This window comes from Oryctolagus cuniculus, chromosome 18, assembly GCF_051225735.1.
Source record: "Oryctolagus cuniculus isolate XC-2025 breed Fujian yellow rabbit chromosome 18, ASM5122573v1, whole genome shotgun sequence".
In the NCBI taxonomy this organism is placed as follows: Eukaryota; Metazoa; Chordata; class Mammalia; order Lagomorpha; family Leporidae; genus Oryctolagus; species Oryctolagus cuniculus.
In genome coordinates this window covers 48,672,721-48,684,870 of record NC_142884.1, presented here as the reverse complement: position 1 = coordinate 48,684,870, position 12,150 = coordinate 48,672,721, and the positions used below count along the sequence as shown (strand labels likewise).

The 12,150-nt window shown below is 50.8% G+C and overlaps 2 long non-coding RNA genes across 5 annotated transcripts in view; both read left to right on the top strand.

Annotated features, from left to right (window-relative positions):
• The window catches only part of LOC103348460 (uncharacterized), a 56,281-nt gene extending 55,785 nt beyond the window's left edge, over nucleotides 1–496 (top strand). For all 4 annotated transcript variants that reach the window (XR_016224814.1, XR_016224809.1, XR_016224807.1 and 1 more), the window contains one exon: nucleotides 133–496. This is a non-coding gene — a long non-coding RNA (uncharacterized LOC103348460). The remainder of the gene's footprint in view (nucleotides 1–132) is intronic.
• Nucleotides 497–1,300: 804 nt separating this feature from the next.
• LOC138846799 (uncharacterized) lies at nucleotides 1,301–4,372 on the top strand. Its single transcript, XR_011384331.2, has 2 exons — nucleotides 1,301–2,662; nucleotides 3,758–4,372. It is a non-coding gene; the product is annotated as an uncharacterized LOC138846799 (long non-coding RNA).
• The last annotated feature ends 7,778 nt before the right edge of the window (nucleotides 4,373–12,150 follow it).

Sequence of the window (12,150 nt, the reverse complement as noted above, 5' to 3'; positions counted from 1 at the left end):
GACATCTGGGGAGTGAACCAGTGGATGGAAGATCTCTCTCTCTGTGTCTCTGTCTCTTTAACTCTGACTTCCATATAAATAAATTTTTAAAAAAATCTTTTTTTTTCTTTTTTTTTCTTTTTTTTTTAAAAGAGCTTGGGGCCGGTGCTGTGGCACAGCAGGTTAATGCCCTGGCCTGAAGTGCCGGCATCCTATATGGGCACCGGTTCAAGACACGGCTGCTCCGCTTCCCATCCAACTCTCTGCTGTGGATTGGAACAGCAGTAGAAGATGGCGCAAGTCCTTGGGCCCCTGCACTCACGTGGGAGACTCAAAAGAAGCTTCTGGCTCCTGGCTTCGGATCAGCGCAGCTCCAGCCATTGTGGCCAATTGGGGAATAAACCATCGGATAGAAGACCTCTCTCTCTCTCTCCCTCTCTCTGCCTCTCCTCTCTCTGCCTCTCCTCTCTCTGTGTAACTCTGACTTTCAAGTAAAATAAATAAATCTTAAAAAAAAGAGAAAGAGGCCGGTGCCGCGGCTCACTAGGCTAATCCTCCGCCTAGCGGCGCCGGCACACCGGGTTCTAGTCCCGGTTGGGGCGCCGGATTCTGTCCCGGCTGCCCCTCTTCCAGGCCAGCTCTCTGCTGTGGCCAGGGAGTGCAGTGGAGGATGGCCCAGGAGCTTGGGCCCTGCACCCCATGGGAGACCAGGAGAAGCACCTGGCTCCTGGCTCCTGCCATCGGATCAGCGCGGTGCGCCGGCCACAGCACGCTGGCCGCGGCGGCCATTGGAGGGTGAACCAACGGCAAAGGAAGACCTTTCTCTCTGTCTCTCTCTCTCACTGTCCACTCTGCCTGTCAAAAAAAAAAAAAAAAAGAAAGAAAGAAAGAAAAAAGAGAAGAGCTTATCTCATGACCAACTACAGAAAGTGCTTAACAAGTAATAAAATGCTGTTGTTAAACAGAGATTTCAGGGGGCCAGTTCTGTGGTATAGTAGGTTAAACATCCGCCTGCAGCACGAGCATCCCATATGGGCTCTGGTTCGAGTCCCGGCTGCTCCACTTCCAATCCAGCTCTCTGCTGTGGCCTGGGAAAGCAGTGGAAAATGGCCCAAGTGCTTGGGCCCCTGCACCCATGTGGGAGACCTGGAACAAGCTCCTGCCTCCAGGTTTTGGATCTGTGCAGCTCCGGCAGTTGCAGCCAGTTGGGGAGTGAATCAGTGGATAGAAGTCCTCTCTCTCTGTTTCTCTCTCTGTGTAACTCTGACTTTCAAATAAATAGATAAATCTTTTTAAAATGATTTATTTACTTGAGAGGCAGAGTTACAAAGAGAGGGAGAGACAGAGAAAGAGATTTCCATCCACTGGTTCACTCCCCAGATGTCCACAATGGTTGGAGCTGGGCTGATCCAGAGTCAGGAGCCAGGAGCCAGGAGCTTCTTCCAGGTCTTCCACGTGGGTGCAGGGGCCCAAGGACTTGGGCCATCTTCTACTGCCTTCCCAGGCCACAGCAGAGAGCTGGATTAGGAGTGGAGCAGCCAGGTCTAGAAAATGGCACTCACATGGGATGCCGGCACTGCAGGCGGTGGCTTTACCTGCTCCATCACAGGGCAGGCCCCAGAAATAAATCTTAAAAAAAAAAATGAAACAAACAAAAAAACCAGAGATTTCAGGAATTGAGGCGGTGACCATCTGGGTGTGTAAGGAATGTTGACAAAAGTGGGCAAACCTGGAACAGAGGTGTCTATGGGCTTCCTGTATTTCGCTCTTCTTGCTTTGGGAATGTTGAGTGACACCTGGCTGTCCATGTGGGCAGGCAGAAAGAGCCAGGATGGGAAGAGAGTGGGAAATGCCCGCCGTGGTTAGAGGAATGCCCTCGGGCCCACCTATCAGCTGAGGATGAGCGCAGCCGGAGGCAGTGCGCAAGGGCACAGTGATGAGCTCTCATTTGTCACGTGTTAGCTCGCGGAGGGGGCCTCAGGATCTGGTGTCTAACAAGTCCTAGAAACCAGGAAGAACAATCCGGCTCCCCCAACAGCGCCTCTTGCCCTTTTGCACGGGGACTCTGTTTCAATTTTCCCCGCGGAGCTGTGACAAGCCAACAGTCAGCATCATCGATCCCATTTTATCCATGAGGAGGCCCGATTTGAGAAATGAAATGACCAGGCCCAAGGTCACTGAGCTGCTCAGTAACCGACCTGGGGCTTGAGTTCAACTCTTCCCTTTGGGTTCTGTACGTTATCCCCAGTGAACTAAGCAGGCCGTATGTTCTGCAGAACCCATTTATTTCTGTTCTCCAGTGTGTGTGCATGCGTGCTAGACGCTTAAACATTTGTGTTTATGAGATAATTTCATATTCAGCTGCAGAAGCTAAAAGTGGCAGCCTTATGTCTCTTTCTGGCCCGCTGGGGCGCCAGGTTTGTCAGGCTGATATGCTAGATCTTGGGTGGTGTCAGGGGAAGACACCCACAGCCTTTGGTTAAAAGACTCTGAGACTTCAAGGACTGCGGCTGTCTGCGAGAGGCTGCCGTGCTCCGTGGGATGTGAGGCTGTAGACATTTCAATCAGGCGCTCCACGGAGGGTCCAGGGCTGCAGAACACAGTGTATCTCGGGACAGACGACGCAAGGACCCAAGTAGATGGACCCTCACCAGCACGTGAGCTCCTGGTGGATGACTCCTGGGTAAGGGTGCCTTTTCATCTCTCGTAATTTACATTCTGAGCTCTTACCTAGAATAAATCGTACTCTATCTAATTAGCCTGATAATCCACTTTGTTTAGAATGGAGAGGGGGAAATATGTTGATCTCCCTGTTAGCAGGATATGAAATGTGCCCAAAGCAGAATATTTTTTCTATCGTGCATAACATTAATCGCTACCGTTCTTAAAAATGAATAACTATTATTCTGTGGCTTAGTGTTACCCTTTATGGGTTTTCAGGTGACAATTTATTTCAGGAAGAATTCTCACCAGAAAATATTCTTTTTTTTAAGATTTATTTATTTGAGAGGCAGAGTTACAGAGAGAGGGAGAGAGGGGGAGGGTGGGGAAAGGGAAGGGAGATGGGAGAGAAAGAGAGAGAGAGAGAGAGAGAGAGAGAGAGAGGTCTTCCATCCGCTGGTTCACTCCCCAAATGGCCGCAATAGCCGTAGTTGAGCTGATCCAAAGCCAGGAGCCAGGAGCTTCTTCCAGGTCTCCCACATGGGTGCAGGGGCCCAAGGACTTGGGCCATCTTCCACTGCTTTCCCAGGCCATAACAGAGAAGTGGATTGGAAGTAGAGCGGCTGGGACTTGAACTGGCACCCATATGGGATGCTGGCCCCGCAGGTGGTGGCTTTACCCACTAAGCCACAGAGCTGGCCCCCAGAAAAAAAAAAAGATTTTTAATTATTTATTTGGAAGTCGGAGTTACAGAGACAGAGACACAGAGAGATCTTCCATCCACTGGTTCACTCCTGGAAGCTGGGGTGTTGTGGTGGAGCAAGTAAAGCCACCACCTGACGGCCTCCCATATGGAGCACAAGTTCCAATCGTGGCTGCTCCTCTTCTGATCCATTTCCCTGCTAACATGCCTGGGAGGCAGTGGAAGATGGCCCAAGTGCCTGGGCCCCTACCACCCACATGGGAGACCCAGATGGAGCTTCTGACTCATAGCTTCAGCCTGGCCCAGCCCCCGCCATAGTGGCCATCTGGGGAGTGAACCAGTGAACAGAAGATCTCTCTCTCTCTCTCTCTCTCTCTTCCTCCCTCTGTTGCTCTGCTTTTCAAAACAAACAAGGAAGAGAACAGAAAAAAAGAATTGGAAGTCCAATCTGCTCTGCTCAATGCTAAGAAACCTCCCCGGGACAGACTGATCTCCAGCTGCTGAATTCATGACTGCTCTCAAGGTTGAGTGATGCTTCCAGTGGGTTGTTGTCCACGCCAAGTCTTCGCTGCCATGCCATAGTCTTATTCTCCCCTTGACTGGCTTGGGCATCTCCATGTGGACAAGTGCACAAGCCGACAGCCACCTGTGCCCTCTGTCCAGGGAGACTGCGGCCTCCTTGAGATAACTTGGGAGGCTAGGAAACATGAGCCTGACAGAGCTCTTACATAGGAAATGATTATTCTTTGCCTACTGAGATTCTTACTTTAAAAAACCCAGAGGAAATTGTATTTTTAAATTTATTTAACATTGATGTGCAATATTTACAATTACAAAATGATTCACAGTATAACAGAATGGAAAGAAATTTTTACTTGGGTATATAATTGTCTTTTCTTTCATATTAATTTATTCCTTTGATTAATATAATGTGTTCTCCACTTGGTCTTCTGAGATCATGTACAATAGTAACACATTTAGAATAATATTAATAAAAGATTATTTTGTATCACTCATAGGGAAAATCAAGCAGCATTTCTGTTCTTTATAAATGTTATGCAAGAGAGCATAATATAGTCCCCAGAATACTGTCTGTAATACCAGCTGTGTGTGTTCCTGGGGCTTGCAAAATATTCTTAGTGCCTGGTCCTTATTTGTGTGTGTATGTGTGTGTGTGCATGTGTGTGTTGGGTCACTCTCCTCTTGTCCTGTATGTGCATGTGTGTGTGTGTTGGGTCACTCTCCGCTTGTCCTTGTGTGTGTGTGTGTGCGTGTGTGTGTTGGGTCACTCTCCTCTTGTCCTGTGTGTGCATGTGTGTGTATGTTGGGTCACTCTCCGCTCATCCTTGTGTGTGTGTGTGTGTGTGTGTGTTGGGTCACTCTCCACTTGTCCTTGTGTGTGTGTGTGTGTGTGTGTGTGTGTATGCGTGCGTGTGTGTGTTGGGTCACTCTCCTCTTGTCCTGTATGTGCATGTGTGTGTGTGTTGGGTCACTCTCCGCTTGTCCTTGTGTGTGTGTGTGTGCGTGCGTGCGCACACGTGTGTTGGGTCACTCTCCTCTTGTCCTGTGTGTGCGTGTGTGTGTGTGTTGTGTCACTCTCCTCTCATCCTTGTGTGTGTGTGTGTGCATGCGTGTGTGTGTTGGGTCACTCTCCTCTTGTCCTGTGTGTGCATGTGTGTGTATGTTGGGTCACTCTCCGCTCATCCTTGTGTGTGTGTGTGTGTGTGTGTGTGTGTTGGGTCACTCTCCACTCATCCTTGTGTGTGTGTGTGTGTGTGTGTGTGCACGCGCGCGCGTGTGTTGTGTCCTTCTCCTCTCTTTGGGAGGTTGGGGCCATCATCTGGGAGAATGCATTGGTTGGTGTGACCACCCCACAACGTAACCACGAAAGGCATCCAGCATGAATCTTTCACAGGAGTTCACACCGATGGCTCCCTCTCCTGGAAAACTTTTTTTTAAGAAATTAATTTATTTGAAAGTCAAAGAAAGACAGAGATTTTCCATCTGTGGGTTTGGTCCCCAGATGCTCATACTACCTGCCCAAATCCAGGACCCAGGAATTCCATCCCAATCTCCCACGGGTGCAAGGGCTCAAGTCCATGAGCCGCCAGCCCCTGCCTGCTGTGGTGTGCACCAGAAGGAAGCTGGGATTGACAGAGGAGGTGGGACGGAAACCCAGGCACTCCGGTGCGGGATGTGGGTGTCCAAAGGGACGCCTTGCCTGCAGTGCCAGGGCCTGGCCCTCGCCTCCTCAACCTCCTCCAGACGTCCACACAGCGGGCTCCTCCTCTTCATGCAGGCTGAAACCAATGCGCACCTTCCCTGGGAGGCTTCCCCTAACCCCAGCTACAAGAGCACCCCTGTCGTGATGTATGGCAGCCTTCTCTTGTTATTTTCCACAGCTTGTAATATTCTGTGTAAGAACCCTGGAGCTCCCGGATTCGGTGAGACGAGGTTTAAAAATAACACCGATAAACGAGTATTTCTAAGTTGCTGTGATAGACACTAAAGTGTATCATTTAAGGAATGTTTTTAGTGTAAAGTTCTCCCAAGGTTTATAATGCTCTGCCTTTCTTAAAGAATCCCATTGTGAATGACGGAGGGCATGCAAAATATGGCTAGGAGCAATGGCCTGTGTCTGTCACCTTGCAGAGGTGGGGAACCCTTTTCCTGCCAAGGGCCATGGGGTCATACAGAATTGTCTGCCTAAAAGTCAACCTGCTGTAGATTCCCTGACTCTCCAGTCCTGCCTGGGCTGCCTGGCAGGGCCGGGCCCAGTGACTCCGTGGGCGTGACACAGCCCCTGGGCCAGCTGCGCCCCACTCCTACAAGGGAGCTAAACAGCAGGGGACATAACCGGTTACTAAGGTCATTGTGCTTTTTACTTGTGAACTCTTTATTTAGTGGAACATGGTGCCTTTGACTATAATGTAAATTAAAAAGATATTATCTCAGAAATTAAGAAGAAAGAGAGAAAGGAAGGAAGGAGGGAAGGAGGGAAGAAGGGAGGGAAGGAGGGAGGAAGGGGAAAGGAAAAAAGAAATGTCATTATATTCCTAGAATTGCATCTATGAACTACATTGAATCTATTCTCTTTGTACTAAGAGAATTGCTCTTTGTACATGAGAATTGCTAAGAAGTATGTTGTAGTAATTATCATGCATCTGCTGTGACCCTGAGAATCTAATGTGTTAATAAATTCCGTTTAAAAAAATTATTCTCAAAAAAACTATCATCCTCATTTTTTACTTTAAAAATTGCAGGTAGGATGCTTAACTAAACTATGGTTTAGAAAGATAAGTGTGGGGGGCCAGCATTGTGGGGGAGCAGGTTAAGCTGTTGCCTGCAGTGCTGGCATGTCATAGGATGCTGGTTTGAGTTCCAGCTCCCTGTTAATGGCCTGGGAAAGCAGCAGAAGATGGTCCAAGTCCTTGGGCCCCTGCACCCACGTGGGAGACCTGGAGGAAGCTCCTGGCTCCTGGCTTTGGCCTGGCCCAGTCCTAGTCGATGTGGCCATTTGGGAAGTGAACCAGCAGATGGAAGACTGCTCTCTCTCTCTCTCTTAACTCTGCCTTTTGAATAAATAAATCTCTTTTTTAAAGGAAACCTGTGTGTGTGTGTGTGTGTGTGTGTGTGTGTGTGTGTGTTTAAAGCAAGATAACAGTGTGCGGGGCAGGTGTTTGGCAGGGCATTTAAATCATCTGCATCCCCCATTGGGGTACCTGGGTTTGAGTCCTGGCTCCACTTCTGATCCATCATTCCTACACACCCTGGGAGACAGCAAGTAATGGCTCAAGTACTTGAGTCCCTGCCACCTGTACGGGAGACCTAGATGGAATTCTGGATAGAATTCAAACTCCTGGTTTCCGCCTGGCCCAGTCCCAGTTGTTGCAGGAATTTGGGGAGTGAACCCGTGGGTAGAGGATCTCTTGCTATTTGTCTCTAAATCTCTTCCTTTCAAATGAAATGAAAGTAAATAACAACTTTGAAAAAGAAAGACCAGCAGGGAGGCCTGTGCCTGGAGGAAGGCTGGGGTGCAGGCAGACACCTTATGAATAATAAAGGGACCATGGGGGCGGGCGCAGTGGGTTAATCCTCCGCCTGCGGCGCCAGCATCCCATATGGGTGCCGGTTCTAGTCCCGGTCGCTCCTCTTCCAGTGCAGCTCTCTGCTGTGGCCTGGGAAGGCAGTGGAGGATGGCCCAAGTCCTTGGGCCCCTGCACCCGCATGGGAGACCAGGAGAAGCACCTGGCTCCTGGCTTCGGATTGGCGCAGCTCAAGCCGTTGCAGCCATTTGGGGAGTGAACCAACAGAAAGAAGACCTTTCTCTCTGTCTCTCCCTCTCACTGTCTGTAACTCTACCCCTCAAATAAATAAATAAAATCTTTAAAAAATAATAATAAATGGGCCTAGCAAATTGGGGGTGGGGCCCACGCACTAGTGTGTCCAGATGTGTAGCCAGCAATCAAAACCCCTGGCCCACCAACGCTCCAGGCTGCCCACTCCTGAGAACTGTGAGTGACCAGGGTGGCAGTCGGCAGCCCCTGCTGTCCCCAGGCTGCCAGGCGGGCGGCACCAGAGTCTCCCTCAGCTCAGACCCGATGGGGGAGAGCTCAGGATCCTCCACCCTACGGTGGTTTCTGGAACTAGTCTAGCCAACGTCACCACAGTGTCCAATGAGCCCGAGGGTGCCACAGGGTACCTTCAGAACTCCCAGGCTTGCTGGGCTCCTGTCTCATTTCCGGGTGGTTCTTCAGCCGCCCCCTGGATCCGGGATCCTGGATCCAGACCCTAGGCCCCTCTTGTTTAGCTCCTGCTCTCTCTTCTTCATACACTCAAGGCCTTGCTCCCCACATCCCAGGCCACCAACTGGGTGCTGCTCCAAACTGGCTGAGCCACTCAGAAGCACCGCAGAGGCTCCCTCTGCTGGGTCCCCCACAGGTCGCTCTCTCCCAACGCGGGTCCCTCCAGGACGTGTTTGGCTGTTTCTTTGATTCATGGTGAAATAAACTCTACCTCTTTGGCAAGAGGCCATGCAAACTCATTTGGCAAGGGGCCTGAATGCAGCGGGGTTGGGGGAGGAGGTGAAGAAGGGAGCCGTTCACGCACTCCATCAGCCCAGATGGGAAGCGAGTAAAGGAAATACTGATGAAGCATTTCTGGGAAAGAAGCAGGAACTGGGGGAACCTGGGCTTTGGAGGGGGTAGAACTTGCTGCGCAGTGAACTGAAGGCAGGTCTGTAGCAGGCTGCCGGGGAGCGTCCGGAAGTTCAGCGATTCAGACGCAACTTGATGAAGGCGTGTGCGTTCCTGAGCAAGGTTAGTAACCGAAACCCCAGAGTTGCGCTCCCGCGCCTGGATCAGGGCCGAGAGTGGGCTCAGCGAAGATGACGGCCAAGCTTGGCGATGCCCCCTTGCAGAGTTGCATTCTCCCAGGAAGCGAGGCAGAGGGCCTGCGGCTGGAGGACCTGAGGCCAGCTGTCCTGGAGTCTCTCTGGGCTTGGGTGCACTGGGGACCTGCTAGTCACCGTGGAGCCTGTGGCACGGGAGCCTCGAGCCCCAGATTCTCCTCTTCTCTGGGGTGCAAGTGGATTGGGACCCCTGCCCTTGGACACATCACTAAGAGGCTCCCGCAGCACCTGCTCTATCCGCATGATCAGCTTCCCTCCCACAGTGAGCCGTGAGCCTCCTGGTGAGACGGCAGCATCAAAGGATGGTGTGGAAGGGCTGGCGCTGTGGTGTAGCAGGTAAAGCCGCTGCCTGCAGTGCCAGCATCCCATATGTGCATCGGTTCAAGTCCCAGCTGCTCCTCTTCTGATCCAACTCTCTGCTGTGGACTGGGAAAGCAGTAGAAGATGGCCCAAGTCCTTGGACCCCTGCACTCGCGTGGGAGACCTGGAGGAAGCTCCTGGCTCCTGGCTTTGGATCAGCCCAGCCCCGACCATTGCAGTTATTTGAGGAGTGAACCAGTGGATGGAAGATACCTCTCTCTGTCTCTCTCTACCTTCCAAACATAAATAAATAAATTTTAAAAATTAAAAAATTTAAAAAAGGGGAATGATGTGGAGTCTTGAGATCTTAGTAACTCAATGGACCACAGCCCCTGGCTGACCCGCACGGGACACGCAACCTCAATGAGACATTAACCGCTCAGCACTAGGACTGGTTTCTGTATTAGAGCAGAACCTGGCCCATGGTAACTTCTCCAAGGACTTTCCCCATGAATGCACCCCTGTGAATTCTCAAGAGACTATTTTTTCATCACTGAGAGAGGGAGAGCGTTTCTGGCCTGACCTCCCTCTGCTCACGGAAGGGACTGGGCAGACTCCAGGGGCCAGAGAAGAGGGCCCCGGGTCTCGGCCTCCTGCTCGGGAGCAGGCGCTGTGTGGGACGCCATACCCGCCATCCATCTTCAGCACCGTGCGGCCCATGTCACTTCGTGTTCATACGGCAGATGAGGAAGAAGAGTTTAAAAAGCTTAAATCACCTGCCCGAGTATCACACCACTGGTGAACGTCACAGCGAGGCCCAGAAGTCTCCGTGGCTTCAAAACCTACGCTGTTTCCCTGTAGCATAAACAGACAAGGAAGGAGCTCTTAACTCCTTGTCACTTGTTAGTACTTTCCTCCTGCCCATAATCCCTTAGGATAATTTTGAGTGAGATCAGTCTACTACGCAAGGCTATTATTCCTAGAATTATTTTACTCTTTCATTTCACCCACATTTGTTGCTGCTGACCTTTTGACACCGAGGTGCTACAAATCCGAGTGTTTGTTTAAACTCCAACCAAACACGCTTAACGTTTATTTTAAGTCACCGTATCCTCACCAGGGTCTCTGGACATCCACACCTCCACAATGGCGGCAGGTTTTTAGAAGTGCGGCAGAGACGGAGAACGAGATGCAGAGGTAACGGGTTTGTCTGTGCAGAAGGGGGCCGTGAAAGCTGGCGTGGGTGCACAGAGGCAACCTGGGATGCAGGCTGTCCCCAGCGGCCGTCTCCACGACCCTTCGCCAGGGACCACGCGTCTACGGCACGGAGAGCCCAGTGGGTACCCCCCCAAGCCTCCACCCTGGCCTCACGAAGTCACTGTGCAAATCAACGACTCCTCCTCTGCGGGCAGACAGGCCGGTGCCCCCGGCTGTGCGGGCCAGGCCGGCCACTCCACTGCCCGCCTTTTCCGACTCGGGACGTGACTTCCCGATGGAGAGCCAGGGTTTTTCTCAAGTGTAACAATATTAATTATCAAGTCACTTTAAAACACGTGTGATGTATGTGTGCATTTATTTCACAGGAATGGTATAAAGATTAAATACTTAATGAATCCATTTTTCATATCAAGGATATATTTGCTCTACGCCTAAATATATCTCTCCCTTCTGTTTCTCGTGAGAAATATAGCTATCTTTATTATGTAATCAGTAATATATCATTCCTTCTAAGCAGGATCTAATTTTAGCCACATGATGAATGGCCCAGGAATGTATTCCACTGCCCTCTGCAGAAAGGAATATATATCAGACCTGCTCAGGTGTGTGTCATTGCTTTCTACCGGGAGCTTTCGGCTCCCCAAGTGGCAGCCTGGCTTCAACGGGCGGAGAGCCCCGAGCGCCGGCTCTGCTTTGGCTTGTACAGACACGGGGAGGAAATGGACATGTGTGAACAATCACCGGGTCCACTCGCGCGGCCAATGGGCTCCGGGGCTCCTCGGCACCTGACTTTGCTGCACCAGCTCGTAAAGGACCGATTGGGTTTTTGCTTCCATTCATTTATGTGCAGGCTCTCTTTGTATAGGATCACACTCAAGCCCCCCCCCCCCCCCCGGCCCTGCTGCCTGCTCCTATTTTCCCCCCATTTTGTCTTTAAACAAAGATATCTCCTTAAAATGCAGGCATCATTTCAGTTTGACTAGCACCACCAGGAGTGAGCAACTCTGTCTCCTAAGCTTGCAAGGAGAAAGCATGCCTTTTTTCTCATGCTGAGAGTGTTGGAGCTACCTCCCCGCCTTCACAGCACCTTACATCTCGATAACCTTTTAATGTTAAAACTATCTGGAATTTGTTCGGAATGATCTGCCGGAGAGTCAAAGCTACGCTTTGTTCCTGTCTTGCAGAGGTGAAAATTGAGACTCAGAGAGACGAAATGACCACGCAAGTTCTAGAATGTGGCCTGGTGAGGGTCAGAACTGAAGTCTCAGTATCGGATTACTGCCCATGGTTAATTTATCATGACATCTTTATGAAATGGAAGATAAAAATGAGAGGTGTTTGTTTCTGCAACAATTTTGTATGTGAAACTGGAGCAGCTCCCAACAAATGAGCCAGTCTCTTGCCCTCCACCTTGACCATGGTTGGCTTTGTCTGTATTTATTACTGTAGAGGATGCTGTTGTGCCTGTCTCCTTCCCCATCACCCTCACCTCTTTAGCCTGCCTGACTTCAAATGCCCCTGTGTGTCTTTGCCCGAGGGCGGCTGTCTCTGGCTGCCAAGGCCTGATTTGCCGGCTGTGATAGCTTTAAAATATGTTCACAAATTCCCCGACACTCCCCTTCCCCTCCTCTCCAATGTGGGCCAGGCTTCATGACTTGACTTGCTTCTAGCAAATGGAATGTGCTGGAAATGACAGCGTGACTAGCCAGAGTAGGCCATAAAGGGCCCTTTGGACTCTCTCTCTCTCTCTCTCTCCCTCTCCCCCCCCCCCCCCCCTTGGATCACTCACTATGGTGCGGGCCATACGCCTTGTTCTAAGGATGCTCAAGCAGTCAAGTGGAGAGGGTGATCAGGTGAAGAGTTGAGGCCTCCAACCAAT